The 20,571-nt window shown below is 44.7% G+C and overlaps 1 protein-coding gene and 1 long non-coding RNA gene across 2 annotated transcripts in view; both read left to right on the top strand.

Moving 5' to 3' along the window:
* Positions 1-20,571, top strand: part of LOC131687480 (WD repeat and FYVE domain-containing protein 3) — a 1,208,520-nt gene that overhangs the window by 323,390 nt on the left and 864,559 nt on the right. The window lies entirely within an intron of this gene.
* LOC131691478 (uncharacterized) lies at positions 2,713-3,728 on the top strand. Its single transcript, XR_009305780.1, has 3 exons — positions 2,713-3,327; positions 3,404-3,593; positions 3,656-3,728. It is a non-coding gene; the product is annotated as an uncharacterized LOC131691478 (long non-coding RNA).

Raw genomic sequence — 20,571 nt, 5'->3', positions numbered from 1 at the left:
TTTTGGCATGATAGTTACGTGCCTGGCGAACTGTTTTGTAGCCTCGAACAAAACGACAAGACTGGCTTCTTCGGGTACCATTACGGCTGAACTTTATAAGCTTAGCTCGATTTTGAAATCCTGCACAATCTCACGAATCAGGCACTGGTAGGGCCATTTTGTTTGCTACTAGCACGGAGCTGCACAAAAAATCATTTAATGCAGTTAGTTCACGGAGGCTGCCAAAAAGCTCGAATAGAAGCATACGACTTCAATGTTTCTCTTAAACACATGCAATTGAAGCAACACTGATCACTAGAGGGATGGTGAGGGAACACGCACATTCGTTTTGGTAATACTGATAATAACAGTAGAAAGGAATGGAAAAGCAGTGCACGAAACGAGCGAGAGGATAATTTAAATTTTTGTTCCGTGTGCAAGCTACTTCTTTCCACACAACGTATTATGTTGCTTGTTGAAAATTTGTTACACATCTTAAAATGAAAGTTTCAGTTTAACTCTCACTAGAACACAATTGATTGGTCCTGAAAAGAACCGTTGCTTTTATTGTAATTGAGTTCTTTGCGACCGGTCTCACGAACACTAATGAAGTTTCCTGGTTGAAAACAATTCCATTTACTTTTACCGTCTTTGTTTATTATTTTCCACCAGATTGTGATGTAGTATTTGTGTCATGTGCCGTGTACGTACATGAGCCGTAGAAAAGTCTATTTACGCTCACTCCCAGCGGACACTGTGAGCCAGTTTGATTTATTTTGCGAGAAAGTTACGTACTTGGCGCACTATTTTGTATCCTCAAACAAACCGACCAAGTGGGCATCACTGGCTTCATTACGGCTGAGTTTTGTAAGCGTAGCTCGACTTTGAAGTAATACACAACCTTACGAACCAGACGCTGGAATGTTAGCCAGCGGTTTAGTTGCTCCGTTGCCCTTTAGTTGGGGCGAAATACTGGCATGGCGACAGTTCCTGATCGGTAGTTGGTTGCGATGGGCACCCAGTAGCTGGGGCACTTTTGCGGACCGTTATCATTGCCAACTGCTTTCCTCCGGTGGACTGGCTGCTTGCTAGTGCTTGAACGAATACGAATGATGAGAAAAACCGACCGATCAATATTCATATATGAAAACACGAGAAAGCACTACTATCGATCTCTCGCTCGTTTTCGTGCCATTCCTGTGCCTTTCCTTCCCGTTCGGCTACCAATACTAGCATAACCAAAACGAATATTCTATCTTTCCATCGCCTTCAATCTAGTGGCCAGTGCTAGCAAACTTGCATGTTCAGTTTTTCAATAACAACATTCCAACAATATTTTCAAAGAATGTTGCAGATTTGAAAAGAAGGAAGGAAAAGATTTTCACAAATTTAAATTCTTTTGTCTTATTTGTTAGCGCTGATACTGGCCATGGGATGGTGGGGGAACACCCACATTCGTTTTAGTTATGATGGTATTAGCAGCAGAAAGGAATGGAAAAGCAGTGCACGAAAACGAGCGAGAGAGGATAATTTAAATTCTCCTTTTTTCTTTCCACACATCGTATTTCTTATATAGCTTTCTGAAAATTATTTGTTATACACCATAAAATGTAAATTTCAGTTTAACTCTTATTAGAACACAATTAATTGGTCCTGTAAAGAACCGTTTATTGTTTTATTGCGGGAGCATAATTCAGACGCACTCCCCGCGGACACGGTGAGCCAATTTAATGTATTTGGCCTGAAAGTTATGCGCTTGGCGCTCTATTTTGCATCCTCGAACAAACCGACCAAGCAGGCATCGTTGGCTTCTCGGGGCATCATTACGACTGAGCTTTGTGAGCGTAGCTCGACTTTGCAGTCCTGCACAATCTCACGACCCAGACGCTGGAACGATAGCCTACAGATTAGTTGCTCTGTTGCCCTTTAGTTGGGGCGAAATTCTTGCAGGGCGACAGTTCCTGATCGGGTTGCGATGAGTCACCAGTAGCTGGGGCACTTTTTCCGACCGTCGTCATCGCCAACTGCTTTCCTTCTGTGGACTGGCTGCTTGCTAGTGCTTGAACGAATAAGAATGATTAGAAAAACCGACCGACCAATATTCATATATGAACACACGAGAAAGCACTACTATCGCTCTCTCGCTCGTTTTCGTGCCATTCCTGTGCCTTTCCTTTCCGTTCGGCTACCAATACTAGCATAACCAAAACGAATATTCTGTCTTTCCATCGCCTTCAATCTAGTGGCCAGTGCTAGCAAACTTGCATGTTCAGTTTTTCAATAACAACATTCCAACAATATTTTCAAAGAATGTTGCAGATTTGAAAAGAAGGAAGGATTTTCACAAATTTAAATTCTTTTGTGTTATTTGTTAGCGCTGATAAAGGCTATTTAGTTTGTTACTAGCAAGGAGCTGCACAAACAAATCGATTTATGCAGTTAATCAACGGAGGCTGCCAAATAGTTCGAATAAAAGCATGCGACTAGTGTACATTGCACGTTCTATATTTTATCAATACTAGAGAGGATCAATAAAATAATTCAAATTGTAATAGCGACATGCAATTGTGGCAACACTGGCCATGGGAGAATACGCACATTCGTTTTGGTTAAGATGGTATTAGCAGCAGAAAGGAATGGAAAAGCAATGCACGAAAACGAGCGAGAGAGGATAATTTAAATTCTCTTTCTTTCTTTCCACACATCGTATTTCTTATATAGCTTTCTGAAAATTATTTGTTATGCACCATAAAATGTAAATTTCAGTTTAACTCTTATTAGAACACAATTAATTGGTCCTGTAAATAACCGTTTGTTTTATTGCGGGAGCATAATTCAGACGCACTCCCCGCGGACACGGTGAGCCAATTTAATGTATTTGGCCTGAGTTATGCGCTTGGCGCACTATTTTACATTCTCGAATAAACCGACCAAGTAGGCATCGTTAGCTTCTCGGGGCATCATTACGACCGAGCTTTGTAAGCGTAGCTCGACTTTGCAGTCCTGCACAATCTCACGACCCAGACGCTGGAACGATAGCCTACAGATTAGTTGCTCTGTTGCTGTTCCGGCATCACTGCAGCACTCACCACAGATCAGGCAGGTGGGAACTCTCCTGTACGGTAAAGAAACGTCAAAAAAGTAATCCAACGTGATCGCAATTGTGTGGAGAACAAAGTGACACGTATAATACGGCAGGAAAATTTATAGAGCAGGACTGTGCATTTAACTAATTAATTAATATTTAGTATCGATCAAATTAGCCTTTTTCTTGGTGGCGCGCTGAAAGCCTATGTTTAGCTGTAGGAGCGTGAAATTTGTATTATTCTCATTTTCGAGACAGGATCGGTAAGCATGTTGTACACCTAACTGTGTTAGGTTATGTTTGCCTCCACAAATATAATGAACTCACTCTCGTATTTAGGTGTAATAGAGGTGACGCGGGTTCAACAGACAGGAATTCGAACCTCGTCAAAAATAGAAGTTGTGCAAATTATAAAACAACTAGATTTGCTAGAAGGATCAGTTGCAATTCGTCTCACTTACCTGCTCGATACGATTGATAGGCATTGATAGATTGATTCGGATAGCGTGATACTAGGGGAAGACTTAATGTAAGTTGCTAATTAATATCAGTATTGTTCCATGAAATTCCTAAAAATAAAGTTTATTTCAGCTTTGAGCTGCTGCACTGTGCGCAAGGCTGCTTCAAGGGACTCCCATTGTCCGAACAATCTCCCCAACATCCTCAAAGATTAAATCCAACGATGTCGCAGGAAGAAAATGGATTCGACTGCAAGAAGTGCGAAAGGTCAAATTCAATTGGCAACATGATTGAGTGTGACGCATGCCTAGGTTGGTACCACCTGATCTGCGCAAATGTTTCGCCAGGAGTGGAGAATCGTCCGTGGCATTGTTCGACTTGCGCTCCACTGCCTTCTAAACATTCGAAATCGGACTTAGTAAAGGATGGTGCAACTTCGGACAACAACGAGAAGTCGAAGAAGCACTCAGAAAAACTGAAACAAGCTGGAACTTTGGATGGATCTGCGCGAACATCCAGTTCTCGAGCATTAGTGCAGAAGGCACTGCTGCGACTGAAGGAGAAACAGAAACTGGAAGAACAAAAACTGGAAAGCCAGCAGCGAGAGCTGGAGAAAGCACGGGAACGCCTGCGGAGGGAAAAAGAGCTGGAAGAGCAGGAAAATGCCATAATCACGAGACGACTAGAGATGCTGGAAGAGTTCTTGGAAGAGAAACATGATCTGGAAGAACAACTTGCTGATAACGAAGCCTTCTCCATGCGCACATCCCATAGCGGAAAATCATTCACGCGCAGATGGCTGAAAGACCAACAGTCACGTAGCGATCCCGAGCAACAAAACTCGATCAAAAAGGTAGTAGAAAATGAAAATAGCTTGGCTGATGAATCAGTAGACAATAACGGAGAACTCGGGTGTGAACAGGAAGCGCCAAAACAAACTTCGGTGACTAAAATTCCGGAGATTCCAGCAAAAAAGCCGGCGGGTAAAAAAGGGAAAATCCCTTTAGGATATGGGAGCCCCAATCATGAAGAGAGCGAATCACCTTGTATGTCGTTGAGTACAAACCAGATTGCTGCGAGACAGCTTTGGCCGAAAAAGCTGCCGACGTTTTCCGGTGACCCCGAAGAGTGGCCCATATTTCATAGCAGCTACCTGGATTCAACCACTGCGTGTGGGTTCGCGCCGGTCGAAAACATCATTCGACTAAGGGAATGCCTCAAGGGTCCGGCACGAGATGCGGTGGTGACTAAGCTGATGTTCCCGCAGGCTGTGACATCGATAATAGAAATCCTCCGGAGGTTGTACGGAAGGCCGGAATTGCTTGTGAAAAATTTGCTTGGTAAAGTTCGACGCTTGGAAGCGCCGAAACCAGAGCGACTAGACAGCCTTATCAATTTTTGAATGGCAGTTCAATAATTATGTGACCATCTCGAAGCGGCAAACCTACGAGGACACCTGACAAATCCGACGCTACTAGAAGAACTGGTGGATAAGTTTCCGGCCGCGATCAAGCTCGATTGGGTCCGGTACAGGCGGACGTACAGTACCCCATCGCTGAAGGAGTTCGGCGAATTCATGGATAGATTGGTGGTAGATGCTAGCGAGGTCACAACGCTTGTACATACAAAGAATGAGAGTGGTTACTTCGATAGAGTGAAGCTGAACCAAAAGGCTCACATCCACACGCACGACGGTAGTCACGGTACGGATAATACTCCACCCCGGAAGCCATGCCCGATTTGCTCGAAGCTGGACCATCGAGTACGCAACTGCGATGAGTTCAAGCAAATGAGCCTTGCAGCGCGTTGGAGAATGGTGGAAGAAAACAGGCTTTGCGGTGTGTGCCTTTTCGACCACGGTAACTGGCCGTGCAAATCAAGGTTCTACTGCAATATCGGAAATTGCCGTGGGCGGCATCATCCATTGCTACACCGCGAAGAAGCAGAGATTGTGGTGAAAGCTGGCTGTAAGGCGCATCAGATTTCGATGGCGAACGTCCTATTCCATGTTGTACCAATCACGTTGTTCAACGGTTCGAAAAGCGTTGACACCTTTGCGTTCCTCGACGAGGGTTCCTCTCACACTCTAATCGATTCCAGTGTGACACGCTGTCTCGGAGCTGTAGGTGTTCTAGAGCCGTTGGAGTTGATGTGGACTTCGAACGTGATTCGCAAAGAGAGTTCGTCAGAGCGAGTCGACTTAATGATTTCAGCCAGAGGAGGAGTTGAGCGGCACAAACTTTTAGCCGTGCGCACAGTTGGTGCATTAAATTTGCCGAAGCAAAGCTTGCGGCTAAATGAAATAACCAAGCAATTCAAACACCTTAAGGACGTCCCCGTGGTGTCGTTTCAGGACGCGGAACCAAAAATACTAATAGGTTTGCGTAATATTGATCTGTTTGCACCTATCGAGAGCCAGGCGAGCCAATTGCCGTAAAGAGTGCTCTAGGTTGGACTATCTATGGACCGTGCGGAGAAAGAAATGACTCATGTATGTTCCTGGGACATCACAGTCATAATACCAAACATGAGCATGAGATGGAAGAAATGATTCGTCAACAATTCATCCTGGAAGATGCTGGAATCGGACCGGTTTCGTTGCCGGAGTCGACGGAAGTCACTAGAGCCTGAGAAATTTTGAAAAGAACCACGTTTCGTAAGAATGGGATATTCATCACCGGACTGCTATGGAAGAGCGACGAAATACACTTTCCGGACAGTCTGTCGATGGCGACCAAGAGACTCAAGAATCTAGAGTCAAAGCTGGCGAAAGATCCAGAGCTGCGTCGTAACGTAGACCAGCAAATCCGTGAATATATTGAGCACAACTATGCTCACAAAGCGACGCAGGAAGAGTTGAGTTCGGCAAGTACCAATCGAGTGTGGTATCTGCCGCTTAATGTTGTGGCTCACCCAAGAAAACCAGACAAAAGGCGGCTTGTTTGGGACGCAGCAGCAAAAGTAGATGGTGTGTCCTTGAATTCTCAACTATTGAATGGGACGGATCTACTGGTATTGTTACCGGGTGTCATCTGCAAGTTTCGCGAAAAGCGTATCGGTTTCGGAGGTGACATCGAGAAAATGTTCCATCAAATCCGGATACAGCCTGAAGACACTCATTCCCAAAGATTCCTGTTTCGTTTCGACGTAAATCAAGCTCCGGATGTCTACATCATGGACGTCGCAACATTTGGCGCTACCTGCTCGCCATGCTAGGCGCAGTATGTAATGCATAAAAACGCAGACGAAAACGCGGCAGAGTTTCCTGAAGCGGCGACGGCGATAAAGGAGAAAACGTACATGGACGACTACTTTGATAGCGCTGACACTCCGGGAGAAGCGCTGGAACGTGCGCTACAGGTGCAGCTTATCCACTCGCGCGGAGGCTTCAACATGCGTAATTGGGTCAGTAACAGCACCGAAGTCTTACAATGCTTGGGTGAAGCGACCGAGTAGAAGCTGCTTTCTATCGACTGCAGCAATGAAGAGAAACGACAGCGGGTTCTTGGCATAGCGTGGGACCCAGAGAAGGATATTTTCGTATTTTCAACGAGCTGGCATAGTGACCTAGCCCCGTATGTGCTGGAATATCAGCGACCAACTAAGCGGATCGCTTTGCGCATTATAATGAGTCTATTTGACCCGTTAGGGTTCCTCGCACCATTTTTGATTCATGGCCGGATGTTGATCCAAGATCTTTGGCGGCTCAACTTGGGCTGGGACACTAAAGTAGGCGATAAGGAGCAAGAGAAGTGGCGACGATGGATTAACTTGCTTCCGAGTATCAGTGGCCTTGAGATACCTCGGTGTTATTTCGGCAACGCTCATTCCAGTTCCTACGAATCGTTGCAGTTGCATGTCTTCACCGATGCCAGCGACCTGGGGTACGGTTGGGTTGCATATTTCCGTACCGTGATAAATCGAGAAGTACGAGTAGCGCTAGTTATGGCTCGAAGCAAAGTAGCACCTTTAAAGTACCAATCGATTCCGCGAATGGAACTTCAGGCGGCACTTTTGGGAGCGAGAATGATGCACACGGTATGCGACAACCACACACTGCAAATTGAAGAAAAGTACATGCACACTGACTCTGAAGTGGTTCTGGCCTGGATTCGCTCGCAGCATCGAAACTACAAACAATTCGTCGCGTATCGAGTTGGAGAAATATTGTCTTTGACCGAGCCGGGAGACTGGCGGCATGTGCCTTCGAAGGAGAACTTAGCGGACTGTTTAACGAAGTGGAGTAAGGATACTGTGCCTGATTCGGACAAAAGGTGGCTCCAGGGCAAAAAAACGTTCCTTTACCAGGACATTGAAAACTGCCCGAAACAGAAGCAGATATCGGAGACCAACGAGGAATTAAGAGCACACCTTCTTTTGCACCACATAGTGATGCCCGAAAGCCTGATAGATGTTGGGCGATTCTCAAAGTGGAACGGTTTGCTTCGAACCGTGGCACTGGTAAATCGGTTTGTATCGAATTGTCGTCGGAAAATCAAGGGACTTTCTATCGTGGTCATCAAGGCTACCAAAGGCCAATCCAAACTAATACGGCGATCGATCTCCGCTGTAATCGTTCCATTGCGCCAGCGCGAGTACCTAATGGCTGAACAGTATTTATGGCGAGTAGCACAGAATGACTTCTACCCGGACGAAACCAGGACCCTGGTGAACAACCGAGATGAACCACAATCAGATAAGTGGCTGAATCTGGAAAAATCAAGCCCATTATACAGGTTAGCTCCCTTTGCTGACCAGTTCGGTGTTATCAGAGTTGAAGGACGGACGGCCAATGCAAGTTACGCAACGTTCGACGCCAGGTTTCCTGTTATACTTCCGAAAAGTCACCCAATCACCATATTGCTGTTGAACGATTACCACTGCCAATACGGTCACGCTAACCGCGAGACGGTAGTCAATGAGGTCCGTCAGCGATTCCACATCTCCAATTTGCGAGCGACGGTTAACAAGGTGATGAGAGGCCAGCGCTGCAAGGTAATAAAGTGCCAACCACAGTATCCGCGGATGGCACCCCTTCCCGAAGCACGTTTGACAACAGTTGTCCGTTCGTTCGGTTACGTGGGTGTAGACTACTTAGGTCCGCTTGAAGTGTCAGTTGGACGTCGGAAAGATAAAAGATACGTAACCCTTTTTTACGTGTTTGGTCACGCGAGCCGTTCATCTAGAAGTGGCCCACAGCCTATCCACAGATTCGTGCATCATGGCCGTGAGGAGGTTTGTTCGCAGACGAGGATCGCCAGTCGAAATATGCTCAGATAACGGCACAAATTTTATCGGAGCAAGCAATGAGCTGGTCGAGCAGATCAAGAACATCAACAGCGAGTGCGCAGACACGTTTACTGATGCGCGCACTAAATGGACGTTTAACCCACCGTCTGCACCACACATGGGTGGCGTGTGGGAACGGATGGTGAGGAGTGTCAAAGAAGCTATGAAAGCGCTCGACGACGGGCGAAAACTGAGCGATGAGATATTGCTAACCGTGTTGGCTGAGACGGAATATTTCATCAACTCACGGCCACTAACGTACATGCTACAAGAGTCAGCGAATGGCGAAGCAATCACGCCGAATCACTTCATTCTCGGAAGCTCATCTGGCGCTCATGACCCGTTAAGGTCTCCAACCGATTTAGCCGCAGCACTGAGAAGCAGCTATCAACGATCACAGTTCCTGTCGGACGCAGTCTGGGACCGTTGGCTGAAAGAGTATTTTCATACGTTGAACAAGCGATCAAAGTGGTTCGAAGAAAGCAAACCGCTGCAGGTTGGGGACTTGGTCTACATAGCAGAAGGGAGCAGGCGAACATGGATACGTGGAAAGGTGCAACAAATTATTGTCGGAAGGGACGACAGAGTTCGTCAGGCCATTGTGCGAACAGCGAGCGGTAGAGAGCTGAAGCGACCGGTGGTCAAGTTAGCGGTTATGGAGGTGGCTGCTGGTGAATCCTATGAAGAGCCCAGTGGTCCTCATCAGGATCCACGGGGCGGGGGATGTTCCGGCATCACTGCAGCACTCACCACAGATCAGGCAGGTGGGAACTCTCCTGTACGGTAAAGAAACGTCAAAAAAGTAATCCAACGTGATCGCAATTGTGTGGAGAACAAAGTGACACGTATAATATGGCAGGAAAATTTATAGAGCAGGACTGTGCATTTAACTAATTAATTAATATTTAGTATCTATCAAATTAGCCTTTTTCTTGGTGGCGCGCTGAAAGCCTACGTTTAGCTGTAGGAGCGTGAAATTTGTATTATTCTCATTTTAGAGACAGGATCGGTAAGCATGTTGTACACCTAACTGTGTTAGGTTATGTTTGCCTCCACAAATATAATGAACTCACTCTCGTATTTAGGTGTAATAGAGGTGACGCGGGTTCAATAGACAGGAATTCGAACCTCGTCACAAATAGAAGTTGTGCAAATTATAAAACAACTAGATTTGCTAGAAGGATCAGTTGCAATTCGTCTCACTTACCTGCTCGATAAGATAGATAGGCATTGATAGATTGATTCGGATAGCGTAATACTAGGGGAAGACTTAATGTAAGTTGCTAATTAATATCAGTATTGTTCCATGAAATTCCTAAAAATAAAGTTTATTTCAGCTTTGAGCTGCTGCACTGTGCGTAAGGCTGCTTCAAGGGACTCCCATTGTCCGAACAATCTCCCCAACAGTTGTCCTTTAGTTGGGGCGAAGTTCTTGCAGGGCGACAGTTCCTGATCGGGTTGCGATAAATCACCAGTAGCTGGGGCACTTTTTCCGACCGTCGTTATCGCCAACTGCTTTCCTTCGGTGGACTGGCTGCTTGCTAGTGCTTGAACGAATACGAATGATGAGAAAAACCGACCGACAGATATTTATATAATCGCGCTAATATGCACTACTATCGTTTTCTCGCTCGTTCTCGTGCCGTGCATGAGCCTTTCCTTTCCGTCCGGCTTCTAATGGCCTAACTAAAGGAATATGCCGTCTTTCCCCCATCAACTGCTCTCGTCAAGCAACCCAATGCGAATAATCATAGGAACAAACATGTAGTGGACCTATATATAAACTTTTCATTATTTTATTGTTCGGTTGGTCCACCATAGTGACGGCCCTGTGCGGGATGGGCTGAAAATTTTCACTTTTCCGAGTCGTTTTCGAAAGATTTTTTAAAATGCAATTTTTTGTTATTAGTGCATGTTATACATACTTCAAATTTTAATACAGCATAGAGGAACATATTTTCAATAAATTGGCCTAAAAATCAAATCATTCTGTTAAGTATGATAAAAGTTATTAACGTTCAAAATCTGACGCGGCGCCGCAGTCGATATTTTGAAACGGGACCCCTATATTGAAAGCTTAAATGTATTCTACATTAAAATCAAGCCGAGAAAAAAAGCTCTACATGATATACTTGATATTGATGATGTTACGGTAACGAAGGACGGTTCGGACTTCTCCTTTTAGCAAACTCGGGTTTATTGTTGGAGTAAGCTTTAAGCTGAAATTTTAATTCGTTGTGAGTTCTTCTCTAGGTTTTAATTTTTAGGTTACTTACAGTAAAAGTCTTCTTGTGTAATTCGTCCTACCGAAACAGTGCTATTGTGTGTTCTGATCGTATCTGTATGTAACATTTTAATTTGTACCTAGGTGTGTTTAAATATAATTCAAATTACTTACAATAATTTTAATTTTATTCCGAAACTGATGAAAAATTAAGGTTTTTAATCAACTGAACTACTACTGCTTCTAATCACGTTTGCCTCGAACTTCTGACTCTGTCTGATGTAGGTGTCATATATGACGTTTTACTGGTTTGAAGTTTTGCATGTACTGATCATCCAAGGGGCTAATCGTGTTTCTGCTGTACCGTAATGTCATCGCTGGACTGGGTTGCCAACATGCCCCCGCCTGTATTGCTCGAAGTTTCTTCAGCTGTACATTCATTGACTCCTCGAACATCCAGGGCAGCGAGCATTGTTGCCGGTCGTTGAAGAATCCCCGTTGAAGTGTGTACGTCCGCCTTCCGTACTCGACCATCTCGCCCAGGATACACGCGTAGAATCCTTCCTCTGATCCAGCTGTGTCTGACGTTCTCGTTCACAATTAGCACCAAGTCACCAACGTTTATTTGCCTTGCTTCCCCGAACCACTTTGTCTGTCTTGTAATGACCGGAAGGTATTCTTGAATCCAGCGTGTCCATAATCGATCCAACATTGCCTGAGCAAGCTTCCAATTTGACCGCAACGCCAGACGCGAGTCCACTGGGATCGTTGTTGGTTGACTCACCCCGCTTGAACTGAGTAACAGGAAGTGATTTGGGGTAAGTGCCACCTCTGTCACATTTTCAAGTGGAATGTAGGTTAACGGGCGTGTGTTTACTATCGATTCTGCTTCGATTATTTCCGTCTTCAAAACTTCCTCGTCTGGGTTTCTGGCTATGGGAAGCGAGGCTAGCGCAGCCTTAACAGAGCGTACGAGTCGCTCCCATGCTCCTCCCATGTGGGGAGCGTACGGGGGATTAAACTTCCATTGAGTGGAAGCATTCGTGAACGTTCCTGCTAATGAGCTATTGATTGCATGAATCTCCCGCGTGAGCTCGCGGTTCGCTCCTTGAAAATTTGTTCTTTGATCAGAGTATATCTCTAATGGGGCACCTCGGCGCGCAACAAATCTACGAATTGCCATCTTGCAGGATTCGGTTGATAGACTATGGGCCACCTCTAAATGGACAGCCCGAATGTGAAGAGTGCTACCCACCGTTTAACTTTGCTGCGTCCGACTCGGACAGAGAGTGGTCCGAAATAATCCAACCCTACAAACGAAAATGGACGGATATATGGTGTTACCAGTACTGCTGGAAGTGGACCCATTCGTGGCATTTGTGGTCTCGCCTTGTAAACTTTGCACCAGTTACAACGGCCAACAGCTTTTCGAACCGCAACTCGCAAGGCAGGGATGTAATACTTCTGGGTGATTTCATTCACGACGGTCTCTCCATTTGCGTGTTGGAACTTACGATGATACCAATCAATCAATAGGTAAGTGACGATGCTTTCCTTTGGCAGTATTATCGGACATTTCATATCTTCGGAAGCCCAACTTGCTTCGCGCATGCGTCTTTCCATGCGCACGATACCACCTTCTCCGAGAAGTGGAGATAGTTTATATATCCTGCTGCCTTTCTTAATCTTCTGAACTGTCTGACCGTTCTTGTTTTGTTGAAGTAACGAAAATTCATCCGGATAAGCCTCTGCTTGCACTAGTCTCCAGATTGTGTATTCAGCCACTCTCAGCTCATCGCGCGTCAATACATCTGTGGTATATGTTGGTTCTTGTCGTCTTTTTCTTTGGCAGTTGTCATAGAAACGACGCACGAAGGCGATCACACGTGTCAAACGTTCCCATTTTGAGAAGCGCTGAAACTGTACCACTTGATTCACGGCGATATGAGAGTTAACGTAGGCTGGTCGTAACTCTTCTTGATTTTCAGTTACCGGAACTACGTATAGTGGCCAGTGCTCCTCACTTTCATAGAGAAAGGTTGGTCCTATAAACCATCTGCTCGAGTCGAGCACGTTTGGTCCTTTACCCCATTTAGTGGCATCGTCCGCTACATTCCACTTCGACGGTACCCATCGCCACTCGTTGACGTCAGTCTCTTCCAATATTTCACCGACTCTGAAAGCGACAAACTGGGTTCGTCGCCTAGGATCTGATCTTAACCAGGACAGCACCGTACTTGAGTCGGTCCACAGAACCCTTCGCGTAATCGGCAGTGTGTGATTAGCGACAACGGTTTTCATAAGACACGTCCCCAAGACTGCTGCTTGAAGCTCTAAGCGAGGTATGGAAAGCGGCTTCAGAGGCGCCACTTTGGTTTTCGCAGCGACAAGAGTACACCGCACCACTCCACGGTCTATCACTCTAAAGTAAGAAGCCGCAGCATATGCGGATTCGCTGGCATCAACGAAAATATGCAATTCTAGACTAGCATATGTGTGCGAATTGTACCCTTTGAAATAACATCGTGGAATTTTCATCTCTTCGAGTTGACGTAACAACTGGATCCACAAATGCCAACGGGAAAACATCTCAGCTGGGATTTTATCGTCCCATTCGATACCAGCTCTCCACACATCTTGTAGAAATACCTTCCCATGAATTAGAAGAACAGCTACAAATCCCAACGGATCGAAAACGCTCATGACCAGGCTCAAAGCTTCACGCTTAGTTGGAACCACGTCTTCAGTCAACAGTTTCTGCAAACCATCACGTAGAATGATTGAATAGGAAAATACATCCTCCTTCGGTAGCCAAGTCATTCCCAACACGCGCTCCACGCTGCTACTTTTGTCCATCACGAAGCTTTTTGCCATTGTTGAATCACGCTCGCCTATTCGCTTCAGGACATCCGATGAATTCGACAACCAATTCCTTATTTCGAATCCTCCTTTAGCATGGACTGTTCTGACATCTCTTACCAATTGCACCGCTTCGTCGACCGTATCTACGCTGTCCAAATAATCATCAACGTAGTGATTTTTTACTACTGCCTCGGCAGCCACTGGAAACTCGTTTGCATTCTCCTCAGCGTTACGATTTTTCACGAATTGTAGTGAACATGGGGAACAAGTGGAGCCGAAGGTAGCTACATCCATAATAAACACCTGTATTGGCAGTGATGGATGATCCCGCCACAAGAAGCTCTGTGCTTGACGGTCCTCTGGGCGAATTAGCACTTAGTGGAACATCTCGCGTATGTCACCGCTAATGGCTACCTCTTTCTGCCGATACCGGCTGAGCACAGCGGACAGTGGTGTCATCAGATCCGGCCCTTTCAGTAGAACTGCATTCAACGAAACGTCTTGCACTACAGCTGCCGCATCCCACACTACACGCACCTTTTCAGGTTTCTTTGCGTTGACTACTACCCCTAATGGCATATACCATGCCCGTTTGGGGTCTGTCCCTAGAAGCTCTCTCTCCGTGGCTAGGTCAGTGTATCCCTTTGCTTGGTAGTCCGTAATCTGCTGTTTCACTTTAGCATACAGTTCTTGGCTTTTGGACAGTCGCTTTTCCAGACAGAACAAACGGCGTTCTGCCATAGGTCTGCTGTTGGGGAATTCTACCTGATCGTATCTCCACAAGAGTCCCGTTTGGAATCTGCCATCCGGTGTACGGGTTGTAGTGGTCTCCAGAATATTTCTGGCACGCCTGTCTTCTGTCGAGTCTAACACATTCGGTGATGACACCCCCGCACTTTCTACGCTAAAGAATCCTTTCACCAACTCGTGAAGTTCGTGGTCGGCTGACTGTGTGCAAACATGGAGCACACGATTAGAACCAACGTCGTCGGGCGTACCAGAGTTCCCAAACAATACCCATCCAAGCCGGGTTTTAGCTGCTACTGGTTCATCCATTCTACCTTCTCGTTCCTTAAGTGACGTCATCATATTGGTGTGATCTAGTCCAATAAGTATCCCGGGTGCTGCCTCATCATAGCTCCTTATAGGTAATCCTCGAAGGTACGGAAATTTGTGCACTAACTCCTGAAATTGCATCGACTGTCGTGGTAAGTCAAGGCTTTTCACGGTATGCACTCCTTTCAAGACAAATCGTTTCTCCGAATCCGTTCCCGAAATGGCTAGTTGTAGTCTCTGGGACTCCTCTTCAACACGTTTTACCCCATTAGTCCATTGCATGCAAAGCGGTAACACCGGACCTGTTACACCTAACTGGACTGCGATGTTCTTCTCTACCAACGTAGAATCTGAACCACTGTCAAGGAAAGTAAATGTTTGAACAGACTTTCCGTTCGCGTGCAGTAACACTGGAATTATCCGAAAAAGTGTTCGTTGATGCAAATATTGATGAACGCCTATTGTTCCCGAGGTGGGATTTGGACGGTTATGACCGGATGCAGCAGGGTTTCCCGGATGGAAAAATTTATGGTGTCGTTGTTGACATCCGTTTAATCCGCATACTGTAGCTTTGCACGGCCATCTTCCATGTGGATACAGACATCGTTTACATAAATTAACTTCAATTGCTTTCTCCCACCGATCTACTAGATTCATTCTTTTGAATCTGTCACAGTCCTTCGGCTTATGACCCACCGAATTACAAACTGCACAAGGCCGTTCAATTCTATGCTCTGATGTTCTTAACTCGCCAGCGTTTCGTGACTCAAAGCGTGTTGCGCATTCCGACACGTGAGGATTCACGATAGCTTTACCTTTCTGACGATCGCTTCTCTGTACACTGGATTCAACAATTGTCGTTACGCTACTGGCCGCAGTGATTATCACGTTCATGTAATCTGCGAAAGCGCGAAGGTCCGCTAATAACGTTTTCTGCTTATGCATTGCCCAATCCAATTTTATGTTGGCTGGAAGTTTTTCCACGAGCTCCTGCAACAAAATTGGGTTTGCCAAATGCATTTCCTGCCCGGTTGTCACAAGATGGGCACACAGATTTCTCACTACTAAACCGAAATTAATAAGCGTTTCTAGCTTGTCTGGTTTTGGAGCTGGTGTGCTTCTAACTTCGTTCAACAGTGTACTAATAATGGCATCAGGACGACCATACAAGGTCCGCAAAGTATTCATCACTTCCGAGACAGTCGATGGGTGTAGTAAAAAACAACTTACTGCCTTTTTCGCATCGCCTTTGATACTCCTCTGTAACCGCATCAGGTTTTCTGCGTCCGTATATCCGCACATCTGCGTGGACGTTGTATAACTGCTCCAAAACAGCGGCCATTCTGCTGGATTTCCCGAAAATATTGGAAGTTCTTTAGATACAACGTGACGGGCTGCTAACTGTTGCGCATTTGGCCCTTGTGGGAACAGTGAAGTCTCATTTGCAGGTGGCTGAACTGAAAATATGGGAGTCTGATAGCTAGATACGCTCACCACTGGTGGACGATACTGTGGTATATCGAGTGCCACGCGATTTATACCTGGTGTGTATGTGGATAATGAAAAGGGTACATTTTGCGCCGTGCTCTCAAATGTATGGGCTGCATAATGTCCATTACCAATATAAGGGCGCGGATCATAATTAATCGTGTTCGACAACGTATGCCCACTGGGCGGTATAAGATTAGAATCTGGAGTGATGAAACTCTGCTTGAAACCTATACGCTGTCTTTCCCCGAACCCGACATTATCTGAGAGTCGGTTACTAGTTGAGTATACAGCTGTCGCATTTAGATTGCAACCGACGCTTCTTGGATAAACGTTTCCGCTAAATAAGTTGAAATCGGTGGACCGTATTGGAACTGGAACGAAATTGTTCTCATTAGACAGAAGAGAACGTGGTGTTGATTGATGTGTCGGTTGCATCATCGCTGGAGACGTTGTTAATGTATTCGGAGGTAAGTTGCAACGGGATGTAGTAACGGGTGAGATCAAATCGACGTAATGTGTTCCGGAATAGTTCATGCGAAAATTCTCGACGGTTTGCGTTACGGATGGGAAGGACACGCGAGCGTCACCACCGATCTTGTTAGTCGTGGCCAGTAACTGCGAATGTGGGGTCTTCATAGCCGTGCTTGACGTGAGTCCAGTGGGGTTAATTGTCCCAGAATTGGAATTTAGGGTCACTACTGGCTGCATGTTCATCCACTCTCGTACCTTGTTAACACTCTGGCCGGCGCTTTGATGGCTGCGCATACTTCTGTCGTCATCTTCTTCATCCAACCGTGCCTGCAGTAGCTCGTATTTCTTAGCAATAAATTCCTTCTCTAAATTCAACATTTCCGCGATTGTCTTATCTCTCCTCTCCTTTTCCAAACGCATAGCTTTTTCCTGCATTTCTTTTTCCTGAGTTTCCTTCTCTAGTAGCATCTTTTCACGTAGCTCTTTTTCTTCCGACAAGCGCTTCATATCTAGCCGCAGTTTTGCACTAGCGGTCGATGATGGGGCTGTGGATCGAGGGTGCGGTGGTGGACAGAAACTGCAGAAATATGCTCTGCTCTCGTTAGCTATGCTGTCGTCGACTCCGGCACACGTGAAATGACACCATCCCTGGCATCCATCGCACTGCACCATTTGACTGTCGACCTCATCCGGCTGGTTGCACAATCTGCAATTCCGAGCGACGGTCGATGATTCCGCCATTTTGTAGATCTGGCGAGCGTTTCTTCGACCCGGCACGTGGGATTTTTTACTCTTAAAGATCTGTTACGGTAACGAAGGACGGTTCGGACTTCTCCTTTTAGCAAACTCGGGTTTATTGTTGGAGTAAGCTTTAAGCTGAAATTTTAATTCGTTGTGAGTTCTTCTCTAGGTTTTAATTTTTAGGTTACTTACAGTAAAAGTCTTCTTGTGTAATTCGTCCTACCGAAACAGTGCTATTGTGTGTTCTGATCGTATCTGTATGTAACATTTTAATTTGTACCTAGGTGTGTTTAAATATAATTCAAATTACTTACAATAATTTTAATTTTATTCCGAAACTGATGAAAAATTAAGGTTTTTAATCAACTGAACTACTACTGCTTCTAATCACGTTTGCCTCGAACTTCTGACTCTGTCTGATGTAGGTGTCATATATGACGTTTTACTGGTTTGAAGTTTTGCATGTACTGATCATCCAAGGGGCTAATCGTGTTTCTGCTGTACCGTAATGTCATCGCTGGACTGGGTTGATATTGAGCCTTAAGAATTAGACCACCTTGTTTTAGTATTTTTCTAAAAGTAGTTTTAATTGTGTTACGGACTGCAAAGGCTTTTCCAACAGAAACTTTCAATGGTCAGGTCAGTTCGGGAAATATTTTTGGAGGTGCGCCGCCTCTAATTTTTACCTGCAATCGGTGGCGGCGGGGCGCACGCCTCTAATATTTTTTTCTTTCTTTTTAATAAATCGAAGCTATTAAAATATTCTTCTATCGTCCCTAGACATAGCCTTGTAATCCTTTCGGATTATTTCGTAAAAATTTCCCTTAAGGGGGTTCCAGCGCAAAATTTAAAATAAATGATTTTTTGGTTTTTGCTAATTTTGCATCTCTAAGACAAGAAAAATATGCTCCAGAAAGGATTTACTATTTTGCCAATTATAGAACCTCGTCCTTCACATAATGAAAAAATCATCTTTTTAATCACTTTGAAAATTTGTTCGAGGTCTGTCTCCTTTGCTTAAACATTTATCAAAAGCCCCTACTGTTTAATATTTGTAATACATTGACAGACCCCAAGCTCATTTAAAATGTCAACAATTGATTTTTACCTGCCAACAACTTGCCCTTCACTATAAAACACTCCCAAAAAGTTGAAATCATTCCCAATTAGATACTTCGACAGAGCCTCCTTGTTTTTAACAGCCCTCAACTTGCCGTTTAATATAAAACACTTTCCCAAAAAGTTGAAAAAAATTCCATTTTGACACATCGGCGAACCCCCTCCCCCCCCCCCCTCTGCATTGAAAATGTCCAAAACTATTGATTTTCAACAGGCCTCAACTTGCCTTTCAATATAAAACACTTTCCCAAAAAATTAAAAAAAATCCATTTTGACACATCGGCGGACTCCCCTGTGCATTGGAAATGTCCAAAACGATTGATTTTCAACAGCCCTCAACTTGCCTTTCAATATAAAACACTTTCCCAAAAAGTTGAAAAAAATTCCATTTTGATGCATCGCCGGACCCCCCTGTGCATTGAAAATGTTCAAAACTATTGATTTTCAACAGCCCTCAACCTGCCTTTCAATATAAAACACTTTCCCAAAAAGTTGAAAAAAAAAATCCATTTTGATGCATCGGCGGACCCCCCTGTGCATTGAAAATCTTCAAAACTATTGATTTTTAACAGCCCTCAATCTGCCTTTCAATATAAAACACTTTCCCGAAAAGTTGAAAAAAATTCCATTTTGACACATCGGCGGACCCCCCTGTGCATTGAAAATGTTCAAAACTATTAAATTTCAAAAGCCCTCAACTTGCCTTTCAATATAAAACACTTTCCCAAAAGTTGAAAAAATTTCATTTTGACACATCGGCGGACCCCCTGTGCATTGAAAATGTCCAAAACTATTGATTTTCAACAGCCCTCAACTTGCCTTTCAATATAAAACACTTTCCCAAAAAATCGAAAATAATTCCATTTTGACACATCGGCGGACCCCCTGTGCATTGAAAATGTCCAAAACTATTGTTTTCAACAGCCTTCAACTTGCCTTTCAATATAAAACACTCCCAAAAACTTGAAAAAAATCCATTTTGATGCATCGGCGGACCCCCTGTGCATTGAAAATGTTCAAAACTATTGATTTTCAGCAGCCCTCAACTTGCCTTTCAATATAAAACACTTTCCGAAAAAGTTGAAAAAAAATCCATTTTGATGCATCGGCGGACCCCCCTGTGCATTGAAAATGTTCAAAACTATTGATTTTCAAAAGCCCTCAACTTGCCTTTCAATATAAAACACTTTCCCAAAAAGTTGAAAAAAATTTCAGCTTGGCTCATTGACACCCCTAACATATCCATAATGTTCGAAAATAGATAATGATCATTGATCCAAGAATTAAATCAAATCGCAATCATGGCTGATAATGCTCATTTGTGATTTTTTCCGAATTGCTCGCTGCAGATAGAATCATGCCGTGATCACCCTCTCAATTATCAAATTCAACCACAGATCAAAATCACCACTGATAGAGGGCAAGAAAAAATCGGTAGTGATTTTTGTGAGATGATCTTTTGATAGTTAAGAGAGTGATCACGGCATGATTTTATCGGCAGTGAGAATTTTCGAAAAAATCATAAGCAATAATTCTCAGCCATGATTGCGGTTTGATTTTTTTTTTGATTATGATTTTCCCAGCACTGTCAGGGACTATTCCGAGTAGTCCGTAGCGAGTTTCCAGCTTGAATCGTCGTGGCACCAGCGAACCGGACGCAATCGTCCACACGAAATCGCTGCACAGACCTTGGCATACTGCCGGATTGCATCGAACCAAGAATAACGCGTCAGTCAGCGGTTGCGGGAGACATTCCTTCGTCGGGCAACTTTTCGCTGAGGTAGGCTAGCTTCAT

Source organism: Topomyia yanbarensis, chromosome 3, assembly GCF_030247195.1.
Source record: "Topomyia yanbarensis strain Yona2022 chromosome 3, ASM3024719v1, whole genome shotgun sequence".
NCBI lineage: Eukaryota > Metazoa > Arthropoda > Insecta > Diptera > Culicidae > Topomyia > Topomyia yanbarensis.
Note: the sequence above shows the minus strand (reverse complement) of the source record. Positions and strands in the feature narration are given on the sequence as shown.